Raw genomic sequence first — 22215 nt, forward strand, 5'->3', positions numbered from 1 at the left:
AGGATTTTAACCCAGCGAAGATGAAGGAACGGCGATATATTTCCAAGTCGGCATGGTGTGTGACTTGGAGGGGAACGTGCAGGTGGTGTTGTTCCCATGTGCTTGCTGCCCTTGTCCTTCTAGGTGGTAGAGGTCGCGGGTTTGGGAGGTGCTGTCGAAGAAGCCTTGGCGAGTTGCTGCAGTGCATCCTGTGGATGGTACACACTGCAGCCATGGTGCGCCGGTGGTGGAGGGAGTGAATGTTTAGGGTGGTGGATGGGGTGCCAATCAAACGGGCTGATTTGTCCTGGATTGTGTCGATCTTCTTGAGTGTTGTTGGAGTTGCACTCATCCAGGCAAGTGGGGAGTATTCCATCACACTCCTGACTTGTGCCTTGTAAATGGTGGAAAGGCTTTGGGGAGTCAGGAGGTGAGTCACTCGCCACAGAATACACAGCCTCTGGTCTGCTCTTGTAGCCACAGTATTGATTTGGCTGGTCCAGTTAAGTTTCTGGTCAATGGTGACCCCCAGGATGTTGATGGTGGGGGATTTGGTGATGGTAATGCCATTGAATGTCATGGGGAGGTGGTTAGACTCTCTCTTGTTGGAGATGGTCATTGCCTGGCACTTGTCTGGTACGAATGTTACTTGCCACATATCAGCCCAAGCCTGGATGTTGTCCAGGTCTTGCTGCATGCGGGCACCGACTGCTTCATTATCTGAGTGGTTGCGAATGGAACTGAACATTGTGCAATCATCAGCGAACATCCCCATTTCTCATCTTATGATGGAGAGAAGTTCATTGATGAAGCAGCTGAAGATGGTTGGGCCAAGGACACAGCCCTGAGGAACTCCTGCAGTAATGTCCTGGGGCTGAGATGATTGGCCTCCAATAACCACTACCATCTTCCTTTGTGCCAGGTATGACTCCAGCCATTGGAGAGTTTTCCCCCTGATTCCCCTTGACTTCAATTTTACTAGGGCTCCTTGGTGCCACACTCGGTCAAATGCTGCCTTGATGTCAAGGGCAGTCACTCTCACCTCACCTCTGGAATTCAGCTCTTTTGTCCATGTTTGGACCAAGGCTGTAATGGGGTCTGGAGCCAAGTGGTCCTGGCGGAACCCAAACTGAGCATCGGTGAGCAGGTTATTGGTGAGTAAGTGCCGCTTGATAGCACTGTCGATGACACCTTCCATCACTTTGCTGATGATTGAGAGTAGACTGATGGGGCGGTAATTGGCCGGATTGGATTTGTCCTGCTTTTTGTGGACAGGACATACCTGGGCAATTTTCCACTTTGTCGGGTGGATGCCAGTGTTGTAGCTGTACTGGAACAGTTTGGCCGGAAGCGCAGTGAGTTCTGGAGCACAAGCCTTCAGCACTACAGCCGGGATGTTGTTGGGGCCCATAGCCTTTGTTGCATCCAGTGCACTCAGCCGTTTCTTGATATCACGTGGAGTGAATCGAATTGGCTGAAGACCGGCTTCTGTGATGGTGGGGATATCGGGAGGTGGCCGAGATGGATCATCCACTTGGCACTACTGGCTGAAGATGGTTGCAAACGCTTCAGCCTTGTATTTTGCTCACACGTGCTGGACTCCACCATCATTGAAGATGGGGATGTTCACAGAGCCTCCTCCTCCCGTTAGTTGTTTAATTGTCCACCACCATTGACATGTGCAGAGATGTACTGACAGTGTCACTGTCATGTGAACATTCCTTCGCATGCACCATGATGCTCTAAACTTCAGATAAAGCCAGAGTTCCAGTGCTATGGGTGAATATAGCCCTGCCAGTTTGAATAAAGTTTAATGCTTTTTCATCCATTGAGCTGATTTGATGAAGCCTGAGTATAACAATGACATTAGTTAATGTGGATTTATTCCACACAATTGGAAAGAATGTATACTTATATCGTGCTTTACACATCCTCGGGACATCCCAAATCGTTTCACACCCAATTAATTACTTTTTTTTAAAGGGTCGTCAATTTGCTTTGTAGGCAAACATGGCAGGCAATTTTCAGGCAGGCAGGTCCTGATGTATCGATTAAATAAACGTTCAGTTAGTCCACATAGGTGATGCTCGTTGAGTGGTGAATGTGAACCAATACAACAGGAGAATTCCCTGCTCTACTTCAAATAGTTACATGGTCTCTTTTACATTGGCCTGAACAGCCAGATGGGCCCTTGGTTTAATGGTTTATCTGAAAGACATCTCCAGCAATGCAGAACTCCACCAATACTGCATTGAAGTGTCAGCTAGAGTATATGTGCAAATCCTGGAGTGGGGCGTGAACCCACCATCTTCTGACCAAGAGCTGACAATGCTACCAATGGGCCAAGCTGATACTCAGTCACTGTGTAAAGCCAGTTAGCATCAATCATACTACTTATGTAGCATCAGAACAGGACCTGTTGATGTTGACCCTGCATTGAGTGACTTTAAAGTGCCAGGGTAGGCCTGGTATCAGACAGCTACAAACGAAATCTCCCACTCAGTTTACAGAGCTGCTTTGCAGAAATAATATGTCTTAATTTTACTTTATGGGCAAAAAAATTACTGTTTCTGATTTTGAGAGATAAACACAATGGGCCGGGAATTTCACAGGGGCTGGTCCATTATCTGCCCATGTGCTTCGCTGCTGACCCTGTCCAAATTGTAGGGAATGGGTCATTTGCGTGGTCTGTGTAGGGCACTGGCAACTGCAAGGACACTTCAAGTTGCCCATCACAATCCAGCCAGAAAAAAGGGGAGAAATTCCAGCCCCCAAACCAGAGATCAGCTGGGATTCCATCTTGGCCCGGACTAGTATTTTGGGCCTAATGCTTGTTAACTATTAGAGTGTAGGGCTTGGTGATGTTACCTACAGAAGTCAACAGCGTCTCAAGCTTTCCTAATATTATTCTGTGTCATTCTGCTCCAGGTGCAAGATCAATGGGTACCAGCCAACTTTTGCTTTCTATGGGACTATTAACTCATTGAAAATTGGTGGTGACCTGCAATTTTTGTCTGCTTTTATCTTTGTGCCAAATATTGATAAAATGTCTAGGTAGGAATGAATTAGATTCAAGCCTCATTAGAGCAGTAAAGCTTTATTCTAAAAGCATGCAATCAAGCACGAACAACAATATAAGTACAATGCAGCAAACCATCCATTAACATGCCATAAACATGATATGACAAATGACAATTGTGTAACACTTAATAACCACAGCATATTACAGCAGTAAGACATAGATGCCAACTTCCTGACAAGAGCTGGAAGATTAACATCCTCTCTATCCCTTGTTCAATGGCCAGCTCCTCTTAGCTTCAGAATCAGTTCCATAGGTTGCAAAACAAAAACTTTACAAAGCAAAAAATTATTTTAATATTATATGATTCCTCTGGTGATTTGCATGCCATTGTGGAAAAGTTACTATTGTTTTAATGGCTCTCCAAAACATTGTTCCAAATACAAACTATTTAGTTAAAATGAGGATTAAAGGCTTTTGACAGTAAAATAACGGCCTGATCAACATCTAAGATGGTAACTATTTTCCCACATGTTTTATACAGTGCCTTAACAACATGACATCAAGTATATAACACATTCTAAGCACAATTACCCTTTCAGCCATGGCCAGGAATGATGTAGCATAATGGGAATAAATAGATCTCCTGAGAAGTGGCACCTTACATGTGTCTTCTTATAACTTTCATAGACCCATTTACATTTATGAACTAATGAAACGTTAGTAACAAATTGAGGATGATCCTCCTCAAATATTGCTTTGTTTCACTCCTCACTGCCTGCATCGTTCTACGTAAAATATGACATTACAATCACTAAACTGCTATAATACATATAAGGGTAAATTTTGTGAAGCCGTGTGTCACCAGTGGGGCCTCACAAGCAGCCAGCGAGGATCAGGGTGCCCTGTCCACGATTTTCCCATCCATTGATTTCAGTGAACAGAAAATCACAGGCAGCTTGCCCAGAATTTTCCAAAGTATGCTGCCTACGTGCGAAAAATTTGCCCTACCGGGTGTGTGAGCTATAAAGCTAGAACGTGCAGTGAAATAAAACCCGACATGACCACACTGGGGTGGAAATCGCTGGGAGTGATGAACCAACACTCCTCACCACTCCATAGATTTATACTAACCTACAAACTTACCGTGGTCTTTTCTTCGGGTGCTTCCTCGAATAGGAAGCGGAGAAGCCCAGCATCAGCTCAGGAGAAGCTAGGACCCATGGGAGAAGCGAGAGGATCAATCTCTCCCCTCAACCAATCAGATCACAGCATTTTTGATAAGCTGCGTTCACTATCTCTGCCGACTTGGAACATGAAAACCAGGATGTGAAAGGTACGGCATTTTAAATCAATGTAAAAACTGCATACAGTTTTGGTCTCCATACTTAAGAAAAGACATACTTGCTCTCGAGGCAGTACAAAGAAGGTTCACTCGGTTAATCCCGGGGATGAGGGGGCGGACATATGAGGAGAGGTTGAGTAGATTGGGACTCTACTCATTGGAGTTCAGAAGAATGAGAGGCGATCTTCTTGAAACATATAAGATTGTGAAGGGGCTTGATCGGGTGGATGCGGTAAGGATGTTCCCAAGGATGGGTGAAACTAGAACGAGGGGGCATAATCTTAGAATAAGGGGCTGCTCTTTCAAAACTGAGATGAGGAGAAACTTCTTCACTCAGAGGGTAGTAGGTCTGTGGAATTTGCTGCCCCAGGAAGCTGTGGAAGCTACATCATTAAATAAATTTAAAACAGAAATAGACAGTTTCCTAGAAGTAAAGGGAATTAGGGGTTACGGGAAGCGGGCAGGAAATTGGACATGAATTTAGATTTGAGGTTAGGATCAGATCAGCCATGATCTTATTGAATGGCAGAGCAGGCTCGAGGGGCCGATTGGCCTACTCCTGCTCCTATTTCTTATGTTCTTATGTTCTTATTATGTCATCAAGCCTGTCGTCCTTCACTGTCTACCATGACTTACTAAAAATGAATAAAATTTCTCCTTATGAGCTGTGATGGTAATAATTATACAGAGTAGCACACAACGTTTAAAGGTTGTAATACATCTCAGGATTGAGATTACTCTCGCGGTTTGATTCATTTCAACCCCTCAAGATACCTTGAGTCGTACATCAACCACAGAATTTCCTGGTAAACAACTGCAAATTATTTCTCAATAAAATTGCAGTAATGATTTCATAATCATTAATGATTCAGTATGAACATCACTGTAATGATATACAGTAAGCTAGCTATCAGACAGCTCCTGCTACCAGAAAAAAACAGCCCAAATCTAAAAGAGCGTCCAATAAAATGTTCAGTACAGAATCTGAATTAAAAAGATACCCTGGAGTATTTTTAAGCCAGTAATCAGTTTTTAGGGTTCAGATGAATGCTATAAACCCCTTGAGTTTAGCTGGTGCAGTTTTTGATGTTAATTGAACCCTTTGATTAAATTACTACCTTGTAATCATTCCTAGGTAGCCATTGTTCTCAATAAGGAGCCTATTGGAAATGCACACATTCTTTAGATTCTTGGTTGGCCAATAATTTAAAACACCCAAAATACTTTTTGTCTATGTTGATTAAGTTAATCTTAGGAAGGGTGTCAGGAGGGAATACAATGAGCTGAACACTCCTGCGCTAGTGAAGGGAAAACAATCTGTTTTGGGTGACTCTAAGTTTGATTTCAGTAAGCCAGTAGAATGTCCTAGATGGATAACGTGATTTGAAAGGTTTAAAAATGCTTCAGGCTTAAGATAAGGAAGAAGAAGTGAATTAGATTAACAGACTGATATATTCAATGGATGAAAGATATTTTGCGCTCTTTTCAATTATCTAAGAATGATGGGGGTATTCATGAAACATTATGAGATTGACTAGAAAAATATTTTGTAGTCCAGAGAAAACCAATTCCTGAAAGGAGTCGAGAAGAAACCAAATAATAGACGGTTTCATAATAACCTTATACTGTTGGGCCAAACATTGTGCCCTATGATACCCTGCACAGTGAAGTTCTCTGTGACTGCATTATAGTGGGACTATGAGATTGCAGTTGACCCTAATTTAGCCCATGATAAAGCAATAGCTTAAGCAAAGACAGAGTGAAGCTATTAAGGGATGGCAAGCAGTCAGTGGGTGGAGGAAAAAAATGAAAAAGTAGGGAAGGGCACAACCAATTGGAAAACCACAGCAGCCAAAGTTTACTCCTAACAGGATTATAGAGGGAATGAAGACTCTGGAGCAACAGGGAATCTGTGATAGATATGAACAATTCCCAGTGCATCCCAAATATTCAAATCCGGCTAAAGAAGGAAAGTGCTGTAACTGTCACAGAAAGGGGTCATGAGAAAAAGTAAGCATTTTTGTCTATGATATTGGCTTCTTTCTCTCTGTCACAGTATATTAAGGATAAAACATTAGTTTCACTCAGAAAATGGACCAGCTTGTCTTGATACGGAACAGCCTCAAACAGATACTGGGGCCAATCTTTGGGTCCGTTACGCCTGATTTCAAGCACAGATGGGACATAGACTGTGAAATACAGCAGAAATCAGTTCTGACTGATGTCCGCCCAGTTCGGCCCCTGTTTGATTTCCCGCGGTTTCCGCGGCTCTTATGTCGAAGTTGCAGTGAATGATCGGGAAAAACCCCTGTGGAAATTTACACCCTATCTACAGTTGAATATCTCTTTTTTGGAGCTGGAATGACTTGCTGATCATTAGTGGCACTCTATACGTGAAGAGGGTTTGCTGGAAGGATTTTAGTGGACTTGCTGTTTCAAGTAGCCTAGCTCTTTGCTCTAAAGAAGTCCCTCTGGGAATCTCACTATATTTAGTTTATGTGGAGGAAAAGCAGGAGGAGAAAGGAATGAGTGATGATGCTCAAGGGCAAGAACTTCGGAGGAGGAATGCTCCCACCCATCCTTACCCTCCCAACCAAGTGTGCAGATGAAGGAGAACATTCATGCACTTAACTGAAGAGCAATACACGAGATGGCAACGATTCTTTAGGGGGACAATAACAGACTTGTGTCACTTACTCCAAGATGACTGCAACATGGCTTGCTGCAGCAAAGGTCACTGCCACCCTGAACTTTTTTTGCCTCCAGTGCTTTCCATGCTGTTACATGGACATCAGTGATATCAGTCAATTTAGAGTACATACTAGTATCAAACAGATAATGACACCCAGTTTGTGAAAACAAACACTTTCATCATTTTCCCCATAGACATAAGGAAGCAGCAGGATAGAGCTTTGAGGTTTGCAGAGATTGCAGGATTGCTTCAAGTCCAGGGTGTCATAGTTTGTACACATGTAACTCTACATGCTCCTGCCCACATGTAACTCTCCATGCTCCTGCCCACATGTAACTCTCCATGCTCCTGCCCACATGTAACTCTACATGCTCCTGCCCACATGTAGCTCTGCATCCTTCTGCCCACATGTAACTCTCCATGCTCCTGCCCACATGTAACTCTACATGCTCCTGCCCACATGTAGCTTTACATGCTGCTGCCCACATGTAGCTCTGTATGCTGCTGCCCACATGTAACTCTACATGCTCCTGCCCACATGTAGCTTTACATGCTGCTGCCCACATGTAGCTCTGTATGCTGCTGCCCACATGTAACTCTACAGGCTCCTGCCCACATGTAGCTCTGTATGCTCCTGCCCACATGTAACTCTACATGCTCCTGCCCACATGTAGCTTTACATGCTCCTGCCCACATGTAACTCTACATGCTCCTGCCCACATGTAGCTCTGCATGCTCCTGCCCACATGTAGCTCTACATGTTCCTGCCCACGTGTAGTTCTACATGCTTCTGCCCTCACTGCTGTAGCCTTCATGAATCGCAAGCGATTCCACTCTATCAATGTCCAGTTAATCTGTGACCTGCAACAGATCCTGTAGGTCACTGCCCACTTTCCCAAAAGCTGCCCTGATGTCTTTATCTTAGAAGGTTGGCTCTTTGGAGACCAAGGCTACCCACTGCAGTCCTGGTTTATGACACCTGCGGAGCAGAAATATGAGGTCCATGCATCAACAAAAGCCACCATCAAGCAGACCATTAGGATCATGAAACAATGGGATGGATTTTACCCAAGAGTGGCATCCGAGTGGCTTGGCAGGGGAACAGGACGGCTGGCCGATCAGTAGTCTTGACGGGAGGCCCGGTCCAATTTGAGGACTACTGCCTGACTCTGGGGGCACTCCAGCCGCCCAGCAATAGGCCCCAGTGAACATTGCCATGACTACAGCGATGGCGCAAGGGGCGGTAGGTCATTGCCCTCCATTTTTGGGACACTAGCCAGACGGAAAGGCTGAACATTCAGGCCAATGATTCTCATCCTTTGAGTGTCCTCCAGTACAGTCTAGCAAGAATGTCAAACATCCAGAAGGCTCTCCGAGCAACGGGATTTCCCAGAGCAAGGCCCTGCACCATATTCCTGCGGCATCATTGAGCCTGTACCTTTGTGGGTGCAGAACTTTCTCCACCCGTTTGGAGAAGTCCCAGACATCCCCGGGCAGTATAAAGAGGCAGAGACCCAACAAAACAATGTGGCACCTCAGAAACAAGCATTCCCCAAGTTCAACAGAAAGGAATGTCAGGTCTATACTGTTCAAAATTTAACCCGGAGTAAAGGAAGTTTAAACATGTATCACAAACTCAATTAAAGTTGTTAATTAAACATACATAAACACAGAATTTATAAGATGCTGGTATTTTCATTGAATAGCTGGCCATTCCCTCAAATACCTGGTGCAGACATAATGCTGGTGAAAACTAATGGGAGGTGGGTGGGGTGGGATCATTGGATAGTCTTCTGAAGCAGAGGTGAATCCAGCTGAATTGCCAAGTTCACCCTCATTTTCATTTTGGAGAAAGGAAGTTTGCCCGTTAGGAGGACAAAGCTTGAGAGTTGCTGGAGGTTCTAATGGTTTGCAGCAGCTTCAAGGAGCAGTGCATTTTTCCTGGCCAAAGGAGGAGAACAAGGTGAAGGAGCTTCATTGACGTGTCTTCTAGCAGTTGAGGAAGCTGCAGGATGCCTTAGTTTTTGCATGAGGCATGGAGATCTTGGTGGAGCAAATTGGGGAGACGAAGGACATCTTGTTCCCCTTTGATCGGCACTGTGCCTCACTGAGAGTTGTAGAATAGAGCATTGATTTTGTGAAGGCTGTAGAGAAGGTTTCCATGTATATGATGGAGATGATGGTGACATGGGACGAGACCATTCTGCACATCGGTAACACTTTCAGGACGCTTCTCACAACACGCAGAACATTCTGGAGAAAGTGACAGTCCAGTATATTTCTGCAGAACAAGGCACCAAGAGGAGGTACTAAGGAACGGCAACTACCATTGCCTCAACAGATGCCTTGAGGGTCAGCCTGAAAATCACACTTGCACAGGGCTTCTAAGTCTTAGTTGGACTACTCAATCTGTAATGACTCTGGCCAGTAGCAGCTTAGAGACTGTACACTGCATTGGTGGGCTGCCCGAGGTGGTTACAGATGTTGCTGTCTCTCCAGATAGTGGCAATGAACCTACTTCCTTAAGTGAGGGTTTCAGACATGGACCCAGCACTTCTTGACACTTCATGGCTGTCAGAAGCTGGTTCTTCTGGAACAACTGCTTCACTGAGACGAGATTCGCCACAGGCCACTAAGGCTCCAAGGAGACATTGTGAGTTTGGGGGAAGTTGGGGGGGGGGGTGAAGAACAAGCAAGTGTGAAGTAATTTTATTTGGCATGCCAACTTTCATTCATTTAAAACACTGGGCTATAAGTTGCCTCATCCTTTCTCTGGCTGCTGGTTGCTGCCTGTCTTCATTGCTGGAACGGGAGTCAATGTAGGGCAGCGAGCACAGGGCCGATGGGTGAAAAGTACTTTGTGCGAGTTAGGCAGCAGAGTTTTGGATGAGCTGGAGTTTATGGAGGGTGGAAGATGGGAGGCTGGCTAGGAGAACATGGGAATAGTCGAGCCTGGACATAACAACACCAATAGTGTTGTTCGAACTGACTCAGTTAAGTATACAAACGTCAATTAAAGAAGGGCCTTATTATTTCATTTAAGGTTTATGACAGAGAATCTGAATGGCAATATATCTCAGAAAGGTGGGATGTAGGATTAGGTAGAACGTTATGTGTGTGTAACATAAATAAAGGCCAGAAGAGGGAGTGCTGAGTCATTGTAAAGATAGAGAAAATGGGAGGAACGTTCTGAGGCTCTGCTCCACTGGCGGGTCTCACAACGTAACAGGCAGCTTATTTGAAAATCACAGGTGCGTTTTCTATCCATTAATGTCAATGGATGGAAAATCATGTGTAAAGCACCTATAAATTTCCGTTAAGTCACCCACTGCATGTGAGGCCGTACCAATAGCACGGGGCTTCAGAAAGTTCTACCATGGGTTTAATCTGATTTGAGGTGGTGCAAAGTTGCAAAGTTTGTATGTCCTTGTTAGATGCTTCTGGTAAATATGTGAATAAAGTTACTTTCTGAAAACACCATCTTAGTATTGTCAGCCTTGGCTCAGTGGTAGCACTCTTGCCTTTGAGTCAGAAGGTCATCAGTTCATGACCCCAATCAAGTTAATTGAGCAAGTAACATTTCAGTCCAGTACTGAGGGAGTGCTGCACTGGCAGTGTTGCCGCCTTTCAAATGAGACGTTAAACCTAGGCGTTATCTCAGGTGGATGTAAAAGATCCTATGTCACTTTTTGAAGAAGACCACAAGAGTTCTCCTGCTGCCCTGGCCAACATATATCCCTCAACCAATACTATGTAAAGGAGATTAATTAGTCATTTATCACATTGCGGTTTGTGGGGCCTTGCTGTGTACTAATTGGCTGTTTGAGTTTCCCTACATTATTACAGTGACTACACTTCAAAATGCTTCATTTTCTGCGAAACATTTTGGGACGTCCTGAGGTTATAAAAAGCGCTATATAAATGCAAGTTCTTTCAAAAAGAGTCCACAATTCATCAGTTCCCACTCCTGACCACTATCCTGCTGATAGAGACTATGCTGGAATATTTGTGTGTGTGGCTGTCAGGTGAAGGCAGGAATAGTCTCTGTTGTGATCCTCCCCCAACACTCACCCCATCTGTGCTTACACAAGAGGAATGGCCCCTTGGGTGCCAGATGTCTATGGAACTGTACCCCAGCATGAGTCAGGACCTACAGAAGAGATAGAGAGAGAATTGGGCAGGAGGAAAACATACTGTCAGCTCAATACAGCTAGCCAGTCATTTACTAAACACCCGTGTCATGAAAACCAGAATCAAAATATCTGATAACATATTTTTCCTGCATTTTAAATGTACTTTGATATTTCATCAAGGTTATCAGTTCTAAGAGAATACTTCTGAATGAAAGCTTTAAACATTAATTTGACAGAGCCGAGATTCAAGCTATTTCAAAGTGTGCAGAGTAATTGAAGTTGCCATGTTGTGCCTGGTGTGCCCACAGTCCCTGGGGTAACTCTGAGTCATTGGAACAGATCATTTGGAACCAAAGTGACAGCTGCTGTGGGGTGTAGGCCCCTCACCAGTTGTCCGGATCCAGCCTAAATCAACCCTGATACATAGGCTCAGCAAAATAGGTAGAGAAGGTCTAACATGCTTTTCCGATTTGTGATACTCAACAACAAAGCCCGATTTACGATGGTATGATATTTTAAGCATGTGAAAAATTTAAACTAAAGCCCTGATCTTAACCCAATGAGAATGGGGTGCATTCAGGTTGAATGCCCGATTTACACCTGCTCGAATTTCGGCTGCATTGAAGTCAATGGAACGTAAAATTGGGCAGGTGTAAATTGGGCGTCCGACCCGAACGCACCCAGTTCTCGCCGGGCAGGTTAGGTTAAAATCTGGTCTTAACCCTTTCTTCAGATTTTAAGAGTGAAATCCACTTTTGTAAAAGCAAGGAAACAAATTCTTGTCTTTTATCAAACCAGTGATGTTAGTTGTATTTAAGCAGGTGGCTTTTGTTGTGCTTGGGATGGGGAAATTCTCCAGTGAATTTTACAGTGCTTATGTGCAATATGCCATGAAACAGTCCCAGAACATCTCCACCAGAATGCAGTTTGTACATGACTGCCACTCTAAATTAAAGATGCCTTTTGGCTGATTTGGGCCAAAGGTTGTGACATTTTAGAAGTTGGGAAGAATCCAACTGTTGTTCTCCTAAGGCACATTTTCCCTTGTTGCTAAGCTCCAGAACCCACTGTCCACTGTGTATCCTGATACAATATTCAAAATAAGTAACAATATTCTGTATGTTTCATACTTAACATCTCCACCCACTTTTTATTAGTAATCTGCATCGCAATTTTACTTGAGGCTATACTTGATGCAACAAAATGGAATACTGCACAGTGGAATTTCAGGAACCCAAGTGTTAAACTAGTCACCATCAGGGAACTTTTGTTTGAAACTAGACTGCCAATTATTTTTATTAAATCTTGCCAGGCATATTTTAGGGAGATAGATTGATCATTTTGTCTTTGTAGAAATTATGCAAAAAAGACCAACAGTAGATGATTTCTGACAGGTTGTTATTATGAATCCCAAGATAATCTGTTGGAGTGTAGAATTGCTTAATAAATACATAATTCCCTGAGGCAGGCTTGATTAGTTAAATTATACACGTATGTTACTATACTGAAAAGTGGAACATTATGCAAATGAGAGTAAATCTTGAATCAAACATATCTTGCATTCACTATCTTCAGGACGTTTGAAGAGAGTTCTGGCAGCTATCATAATTGCCAATGGCTCATATTGTGCGCAACGGAACAGACCAAAGACACAAAGCTTTAGTTTTCGCCCTGGGAAACAGATTAAACAATTGTGTTTTTATTTAGCAATTTGTAGCCCTGTTCCTAATCGCTGCCTGCCTGATTAAGTGAGGCAGTTGGGATTTGAGGGGCAGCTGGTGTGTAAACAAACAGATGAGGAAGATTTGCACTGATGTTTCACAAAAAAGCAGATGGTGGAATAGGACGGTTTCTGAAAGCAAAGTAAACGCACTGAACATTCAGTAATAATAATGCTGATTGGTGAGGACGGCCTAATGTGGATATAGAAAAACCACTCAGGCGTGAACTGGCTGGATTAGCTCACAGGAGGAGCTCCGATTAGAATTTTAATAGATCCTGGAGATCTTGGAAGGCTGTGATTCTGTCCTTCTGAACACATATTTTTGTTGTTTTTCTTATTTGTTCGATTACCTTATCTGCGCTATTTGCTTTTCTATTTACCTCAGTGTGGGTCCCAGAGGTGTACAAATGGAATTTACTTTACATATCAGTGGAGCATAAATCAGGCACGTTGCTTGATAAAGGGACTAATTAAATCAGAAAATTAAGATAACGAGCCTTAAAATTAATACTGAAAATAAAGAATGCCATTAAGAAGCAAACCTCCAGATCAAGTTGAAAAGCAGTGATTTCCCATATAGTGAGTCTTGAGTTTAGAGATCTGCACAGGTTTAATGAGCATTTCTCCTAGTTCTAGGAAAATGTGGGAGGGAAGGGGACAAACCAGATGAGATTGAAATAGAATTGATTTATGGGAAAATACAATTTCTCCTTATGAAGGACTGTGGTTGATTCCCAGGCTCAACTAAATTTCTAGCTTCCTTTCTCTTGTCTTTCAAATTGATCCTATTCAGTTTTCTAGTAATGTAGCATATGAGAGACCCATTATTAACCAGTGAAGGTGGTTCTTTAGTATGAGAAATGGGCTACATAGTGTAATACTAACATATTTAAATTAGGAAGGTCCCATGTTTGACCCCAGTCAAAATTGAGTTGTTTTTTTTATTTATTCATTCATGGGTTGTGGGCGTCACTGGCAAGGCCAGCATTTATTGCCCATCCCTAATTGCCCTTGAGAAGGTGGTGGTGAGCCGCCTTCTTGAACCGCTGCAGTCCATATGGTGAAGGTTCTCCCACAGTGCTGTTAGGAAAGGAGTTCCAAGATTTTGACCCAGCGACGGTGAAGGAACGGCGATATATTTCCAAGTCAGGATGGTGTGTGACTTGGAGGGGAACGTGCAGGTTGTGTTGTTCCCATGTGTCTGATGCTCTTGTCCTGTTGAATAATATTTACCCCAGAGTGTTGAGGGAAAATGGCTAGGAGATTTGCAAGGCACTGCCAATCATTTTGAGTTAGTCAGTGTACCCAATAGATTAGAAATAGGCTAATGTGGTGTCCATATTCAAAAAGAGTGACAAAACAAAGACCGCAGTGACTAGCGCCAGGGACTAACTGCTTCCACTATCAATGAAACGAATACGCACTCAGGCCCAGAGGGTGTTGGACTGCACATGTGCATTGTATGTCACTAAATGCCCTCGCTGCTGCTCACTAAAAGCACAGACCGGAGGGCAAGCCGATGCAAGTAGCCATAAGGGGGGAGAAGAGCGGAGTCTGAGAGAGGGGAGATGCAGGGTGAAATGGAGGGGAAGGGAGGGAGCAGAAGCAGCATGGGAAGCAGAAGTGGGGGGAGCAGTGGAGAAGCAGGGGGAAGGGGGGGAGCAAAAGCAGTGCAGGAAGGGGAGAAGCAGGGGGGAAGGAGAGAAGCGGGGGAATGGGAGAACCAGGGAGGGGGAGAACCAGGGTGGAAACAGAAGCAGGGGGAGCAAGGGGGAAGGGAGCAGGGGGGAAGGGGGAGTAGAAGCAGTGGGGAAGGGGGAACAAGGAGGAAGGGGAGAAGCAGCACGGGAAGCTGAAGCAGGGAGAGCAGGGGAGAAGCGGGGGCAAGGGGGGGAGCAGAAGCAGCATGGGAAGGGGGAAGCCCGGAGGGAGCAGAGCGCGGTGGTGGGGGAGTGAATGTGATCCAGGTCTAAGGGAGGGTAAGAGAGGGAGAAAATGGTCCAGACGGGGTGATGGATCACATTCACCTGTCCCCGCGTTAGATCTCTTGAGCACGAACGGTAGTGAGTTGATTTCTCGGAAAGCCCAGCGCGTGCGCGGCAAATGACGTCATCGGACGCAGTGTCACTATTCACTTTGTAATGTAAAAGGTGACCCCCCCTGCCCCCACTTTCTACCCCATAAACCTGAAAACAATCTATGACCTGCACACCCCATCAGTCACCTCAGCTTTCTCCCACAGTGTTTATTTTGATGGAGTGATTAGATAGTGTGGGTACTTCCGGTTTTCGATCGACCTGTGACGTTCTCCTGCCCACGTGCCGGGCCACCCAATGACATCACTCTCAGAGATACAAAAGGGTCCAGAGGGGCAATTTTTTCACTCAAAGGGTGGTGAGTGTCTGGAACGAGCTGCCAGAGGCAGTAGTAGAGGCGGGTACAATTTTGTCTTTTAAAAAGCATTTGGACAGTTTCATGGGTAAGATGGGTATAGAGGGATATGGGCCAAGTGCAGGCAATTGGGACTAGCTTAGTGGTATAAACTGGGCGACATGGACATGTTGGGCCGAAGGGCCTGTTTCCATGTTGTAAACTTCTATGATTCTATGATTCTATGTTATAAAGCCACGGCTCCACTGGTGATGTCACTTCCAATAATGTCACCCTCACCCGTTCTCGTTGAATGAAATGCGCCTTTAAATATTAAACCAACCTTGCAGCTCAAATAATGTAAAATAGTTAATACTGTGGCTTTGTCAAAGAAATGGTTACAGCCCCCTGCATCATCTTACAATGCCTGTTCATGAGACCACATATTTGAAGGGACCCACAATTCAATTGCTGTGATGGAGTGTTTTCAGAATCAAAGCGAAGTGGGAGGCTGCTGAATGTGGAGGTCTCACTCCCCCAGCAGACAGGGAAGTTTTGTTGGCGTTTTTACAGATCATGCTGACAGCATTCGACAAGGTTCCATATACGAGACAGTTAACAAAAATGAGAACACATGGATTTGGAGGCAACCTATTGGCTTGGATAGAGAATTGGTTAGGGGGTAGGAGACAGAGAGTAGGGATAATGGGTATGTACTCAAATTGGCAGGATGTGACTAGTGATGTCCCCCGGTGATCTGTTCTGCGGCCACGGCTTTTCACTATATTATAAATAACTTGGATGAAGCAATAGAGAGCTGTATATCTAAGTTTGCTGAAACACTAAGTTAGGTGGCACAGTAAATAGTGTAGATGGGAGCAGAAAGTTGCAAAGGGACATTGATAGATTAAGTGAGTGGGCAAAACTGTGGCAGATGGAGTTCAATGTGGGAAAGTATGAAGTCACCCACTTTGAACCTAAGAAAGATAGATCAGAGTAATTTCTAAATGGCGAGAAGCTAAGAACTGTGGAGGAGCAAAGAGATTTAGGGGTCCAAGTACAAAAATCACTGAAAGCTAGCAGACAGGTACAAAAAATAATTTAAAAGGCTAATGGAATGTTGGCCTTTATCTCTAGAGGGTTGGAATACAAAGGGGAGGGCGTTATGTTACAGCTGTACAGAGTTCTGGTTAGACACCATCTGGAGTACTGCATTCAGATCTGGGCACCGCACCTCACGATGATATATTGGCTTTGGAGGGGGGTGCAGCGCAGATTCACCAGAATGATACCGGGGCTAAAAAGGTTAAATTATGAGGACAGGTTGCAAAGACGAGGCTTGTATTCCCTTGAGCACAGAAGATTAAGGAGTGATCTAATTGAGGTGTTTAAGATGATTAAAGGATTTGATAGGGTAGATAAAAACTATTTCCTCTGGTGGGAGAGTCCAGGACAAAGGAACATGACCTTTAAATTAGAGCTGAGGCGTCCAGGGGTGATATGAGAAAGCACTTCTTCACACAAAGTGTAGTGGAAAACTGGAACTCTCCCCCCACCCCCCACCCAACCCCCCCCCCCAAAAAAAAACTGTTGATGCTGGGGGTTGAAAATTGAAAATTTCAAGACTGAGATTGATAGATTTTTGTTAGGCAAGGATAGTAAGGGATGTGGGGGAAACAAAATTGGATAGGGCCTATTATTGGGCTGGGGTAGCGCGATCCGCTGTTACCCCATGTCCAATGACTCCTGCGCAGGCAGGACGAAACGTTGGTGAGGCCTGAGGACTTACCTTCAAACAATGTTCCGAATCAACGTTGACACGAGGATTCAATGCAATTCGCACTTTCCACTAGCAGGAGAGTCCCAATCTCTTAAAGGCAGGCTGTCTCTTAAAAATCTCTTAAAGGTAGCTGTACCTGTTATTTGCTGAAAATAACAGTCTGCTGTCTGCACGGTGTCTGAACAGAGGTCAGACATCACACATGCAAAACAAAGATGCAGCTCCCATCCCTATGTTTATAAACTGATGAATTATGTTAAAACATTGAATAAAGGTTGCGCACTACTAAATCCCACACCCTCCAATCTGCATGCCAGAACTCACCAATCTGCCGATCTGAGTTGGTATCAGGCCTGCAAGAGTGCATGCACCAAGGTTCTCTGCTGATGCACTGGAGGCCTTGGTGCAAGAGGTGGACAGAAGGAGGGACATCCTATATACGCAGTGGAAGGGGGGCAAGAGGCCCTCCAGACATTTGGCCAAAAGGCAGTGGAGGCAGCGGGGGACGAAGTCAATGCCAGGCAAAGCATCATGAATATGGATGCAGTGCAGGAAGAAGTTCAATGCTTTGACATGATTGGTCAAGATGAGTGAGGTTAACTGTCAAGTGGCGTCTGCTACCAACTACTCCACTAGCTACATCCACTGTTCCACGCACTACACCCCCCATCATCCACATACCAACAAACTCTTTCAATCAGTACTCAACTCTTCCAATGTGAAGCTTCCTCTCACCCTTACACATTACCACTGTTGCAAGCTGTCCACCCACAACTCACAGGGCACACAGATTGGCAGCTATTCAACCATGAGAGGCACATCACCCAGACACACGTCCCGTTTCCTTGCAGGAGAAGGTGGTGCATATCAGGAGGCAGCAAGTGGCAGTGGCATTTAGCCCCTCGAGCCTGTTCCGCCATTCAGTGGGATCATGGTGGACCTGTGACCAACTCCATGTAGCCGGCTTAGCCCCATGTCCCTTAATACCCTTGGTTCACAGAACTCTATCAATCTCAGATTTAGAATTCACAATCGAGTTAGCATCAACTACCATCTGCAGAAGAGCTTTCCAAACTTCTCCCACCCTTTGCGTGTAGAAGCATTTCCTAACTTCACTCCTGCACGTCCTGGCTCTAAATGTTAGGCTATGTCCCCGTGTCCTAGTATTGAAGTCTAGGAGACCTCCAAAAACAGTTACAAATGCATCAGCAGCCAGAAGCAATAATCCAGCCACTAACCTGTAAATCCTGCATGGTCCCTTTAAATAGCACTGGTGGGGGTCCTCCAGGCACTCTAAGACTCGTTCAGATGGTCGGGGTTAAGACTGTATGTTGAGTTGAGCGTTAAGTCCCAAAATGGTGTCTATCACTTCAAATCAGCGTTGTACATCGATTGTAACCATTTTCTCCTTACTTTACATGCTTGCAGCATTCGGTATTTATGCATGCGCTAACTCCTATACCAAGATGGCATCTGGCGCACATCACGCCAGAAATGTGCGTGCGCAGCCAAGACGTCATCTTGGATGTTGGCGAGGCCGCATAGCGTCGTAACAATGGATGCTACACGGCCCAATTTAGCAACCATTGAACCAAGGCGGGTAAATGGAGTTAAGATACAGATCAAACATGACCAACAACAACAACAACAACAACAACAACAACAACATGCGTTTATATAATGCCTTTAACATAGTAGAATATCCCGAGCTGCTTCACAGGAGCGTTATCAAACAAATTTGACATCAAGCCACAAAAGGAGATATTAACACAGCTGACCAAAAGCTTGGTCAAAGAGATAGGTTTTAAGGAGTGTCTTAAAAGAGGTGGAGAGGTTTAGGGAGAGAATTCCAGAGCTTAGGGTCTAGGCAGCTGAAGGCACGGCCGCCAATGTTGGAGTGAGTAAAATCGGGGATGCGCAAGAGGCAAGCATTGGAGGAGCGCAGAGATCTCAGAGGGTTGTAGGGCTGGAGGAGGTTACAGAGATAGGGAGAGGCGAGGCCATGGAGAGATTTGAAAACAAGGATTAGAATTTTAAAATCGAGGCATTCCCAGACCGGGAACCGATGTAGGTCGGCGAGCACAGGGGTAATGGGAGAACAGAACTTGGTGTGAGTTAGGATACGGACAGCAGAGTTTTGGATGAGCTCAAGTTTATGGAGGGTGGAAGATGGGAGGTCAGCCAGGAGACCATTGGAATAGTCAAGTCTAGAGGTAACAAAGTCATGGATGAGGGTTTCAGCAGCAGATGAGCTGAGGTAAGGTTGGAGACGATCTTGGAGTTGGATCGGATATGTGGTTGGAAGATCATCCCAGGGTCAAGTAGGACGCCAAGGTTGCGAACATTCTGGTTCAGCCTCAGACAGTGGCCAAGGAGATGGATGGAGTCGATGGCTAGGGAACGGAATTTGTGGTGGGGACCAAAGGCAATGGCTTCGGTCTTCTCAATATTTAGTTGGAGGAAATTTTTGCTCATCGAGTACTGGATATCGGACAAGCAGTGTGACAAATCAGAGACAGTGGAGGGGTCGAGAGGTGGTGGTGAGGTACAGCTGGGTGTCATCAGCGTATATGTGGAACCTAACATGGTGCTTTTGGAAGATGTTACCGAGGGGCAGCACGAGAAAGAGAAATAGGAGTGGGCTAAGGATTTGTCCTTGGGGGACTCCAAAGGTAACAGTGTGGCTGTGGGAAGAGAAGCCGTTGTAGGTAATTCTCTGGCTATGATTGTGATGATAAGAATGAAACCAATCAAGCGCAGTTCCATCCAGCTGGATGATGGAGAGGTTTTGGAGGAGGATGATGTGGTCAACCGTGTCAAAGGCTGCAGACAGGCCGAGAAGGATGAGGAGGGATAGTTTATTACGGTCACAGTCACATAGGATGTCATTTGTGACTTTGAAAAGGGCCGTTTCAGTACTGTGGCAGGGGCGGAAAACTGATTGGAGGGATTCAAACATGGAGTTGCGGGAAAGATGGGCACGGATTTGGGAGGCGACAACACGTTGAAGGACTTTGGAGAGGAAAGGGAGGTTGGAGATGGGGCGGTAGTTTGCAATGACAGAGGGGTCAAAGGTGGGTTTTTTGAGGAGGGGGGCGATGACGACAGATTTAAAGGGGAGGGGGACAGTACCTGAGGAGAGGGAACCATTGACAATATCAGCTAACATGCTGGCCAGGAAGGGAAATTGGGTGGTCAGCAGTTTAGTGGGAATAGGGTCAAGGGAGCAGGAGGTGGGTCTCATGGTCAAGATGAGCTGGAAGAGGTTATGAGGGGAGATTAGAGAGAAACTAGAGAAAGATGCAAGTTCAGGGCTTGGGCAGGAGGGAACCGTAGGGGAAGTTTGGCTTGGTGGGCTAGGGGAAGAGAGGGAAGCGGCAGAGGCAGATGAACAGATGGTCTCAATCTTAGTGACAAAGTAGTCCATGAGCTCCTCGCACTTGTTGTTGGAGGTGAGGATGGAGGGGGCAGGGGAGAGGGGTTTAAGAAGACGGTTTGTAGTGGAGAGAAACTGGAGGATATCTTTGCATTGTAGGATGATCCTGGAATAGTGAGTAGTTTTGGCAGAGGAGAGCAGGTCCCGACAGTGCTTTATGTGATCTACCCAGATCTGGCAGTGAATGGCTAAACCAATTGTCCACCATAAATGTTCAAGCCTGCGTCACTTGGACTTAAGGGAGTGGAGATGAGGGCCATACCAGGGGGAGCGATCACTGTGAGAGACAGTAATAGTTTTAATGGAGACAAGGGCATCAAACATGGAGGTGAGGGTGATTGAGCAGATCGGTAGCTGCAGAAATGTCATGGTGAATGGCAGAATGGCTCGATGATCTAATTGAATGGTGGAACAGGCTCAAGAGGCTTAATGGCCTACTCCTAATCCTATGTTCCTGTGGCAGTCCAGGTGATCAATGTAGCCGCCCGCCAAACATTAGGAGGAGGGTATAGCAGCTGTTGTTACTTCTCTAGTGGCAAAAGTTACTGCCCGCCCATGCGTTTGAATTTAGCAATTACCGCCCTTGCCTGTTCATTTGATTCCGGTGGGTGCAGCAGAATGATCAAGGCCACAGAGGGGTCATGGGAGGGAAATCATGGCAGAAATCGAGGTGACCAGAACTAGTGCGGAGTTTTGGCTCAGGTACCCTGCCCCACTCCACTTGCCAGATCACCACCCAGAAGTGGGTGGTGTTCATAAGGAAAGTCCAGGCCTTTATGTCAGAGGAAGTTGTGAATAGTCTGCTGCTCAGACCACACCTTGACTCCCTTATGCAGTGCTGGTCACTGAGGCACAAGAGAGCTACTGATGTGCTGTGGCCAGTGCAGAGAAAAGCCACAAGGAGGATCGCCAGTATAGGAGAAAACAACATAGATTCAAATGTAGGAATGATATCAAGAAATCATTCTTCATACAAAGGGATCAACGCTTGGCTGAAGGGGAGCCAACTGGCCTTGCTCATCCATAGTTAACTTGTGATCTCTTTATCTTGAATGAAGAAGAGAAGGAGCAATGGAAGGAGGATGAGCAGCATTTATAGATACACATAACCCAACTGGCAGGGCAGCTATGGGAGTGAAGAAGAGACACTGTGCAGTTTGTGATGCCTGCAATTCCCAACAGTTATCGCCTGTATTCCAAAAGACCAATTGTATTATGTGTTATCCACAGTTGTGGAGTGGAAGGCAATGCTGCTATCCGTTGGCCCCATACCTGTCTGCCATCTTTTCCCAACTCCATGTTTGAACCTCTCCGATCAGGTTTCGGCCCTAATCAAAGTCAATAGTGATATCCTCTATGACTGTGGCCGTGGTGCACTATCCCTCCTCATCTTTATTTCAGTAGTTTTTAAACACGGTTAACCACACCATCCTTCTCCAACGCCTCTCCTCCATTGTCCAGCTGAGTGGGAATGCCCTTGCTTTGTTCCACTATTACCTATCTAGTCATCATCTGAAGACATGACGTCAGGTTCCACATGTACACTGACGACACCCAGCTCTACCTCACCATCACTACCTCTACCTCACCATCTCCACCTCTCTCGACCCCTCCACTGCCACTGTGTTGTAAGACTACTTGTCCAACATCCAGTCTTGGATGAACTGCAAATTCCTCCAATTAAACATTGTGAAGACCAAAGACATTGTCTTCAGTCACTGCCACAAACTCCGTTCTC

The sequence above is a fragment of the Heptranchias perlo genome, chromosome 4, assembly GCF_035084215.1.
Source record: "Heptranchias perlo isolate sHepPer1 chromosome 4, sHepPer1.hap1, whole genome shotgun sequence".
Lineage (NCBI taxonomy): Eukaryota > Metazoa > Chordata > Chondrichthyes > Hexanchiformes > Hexanchidae > Heptranchias > Heptranchias perlo.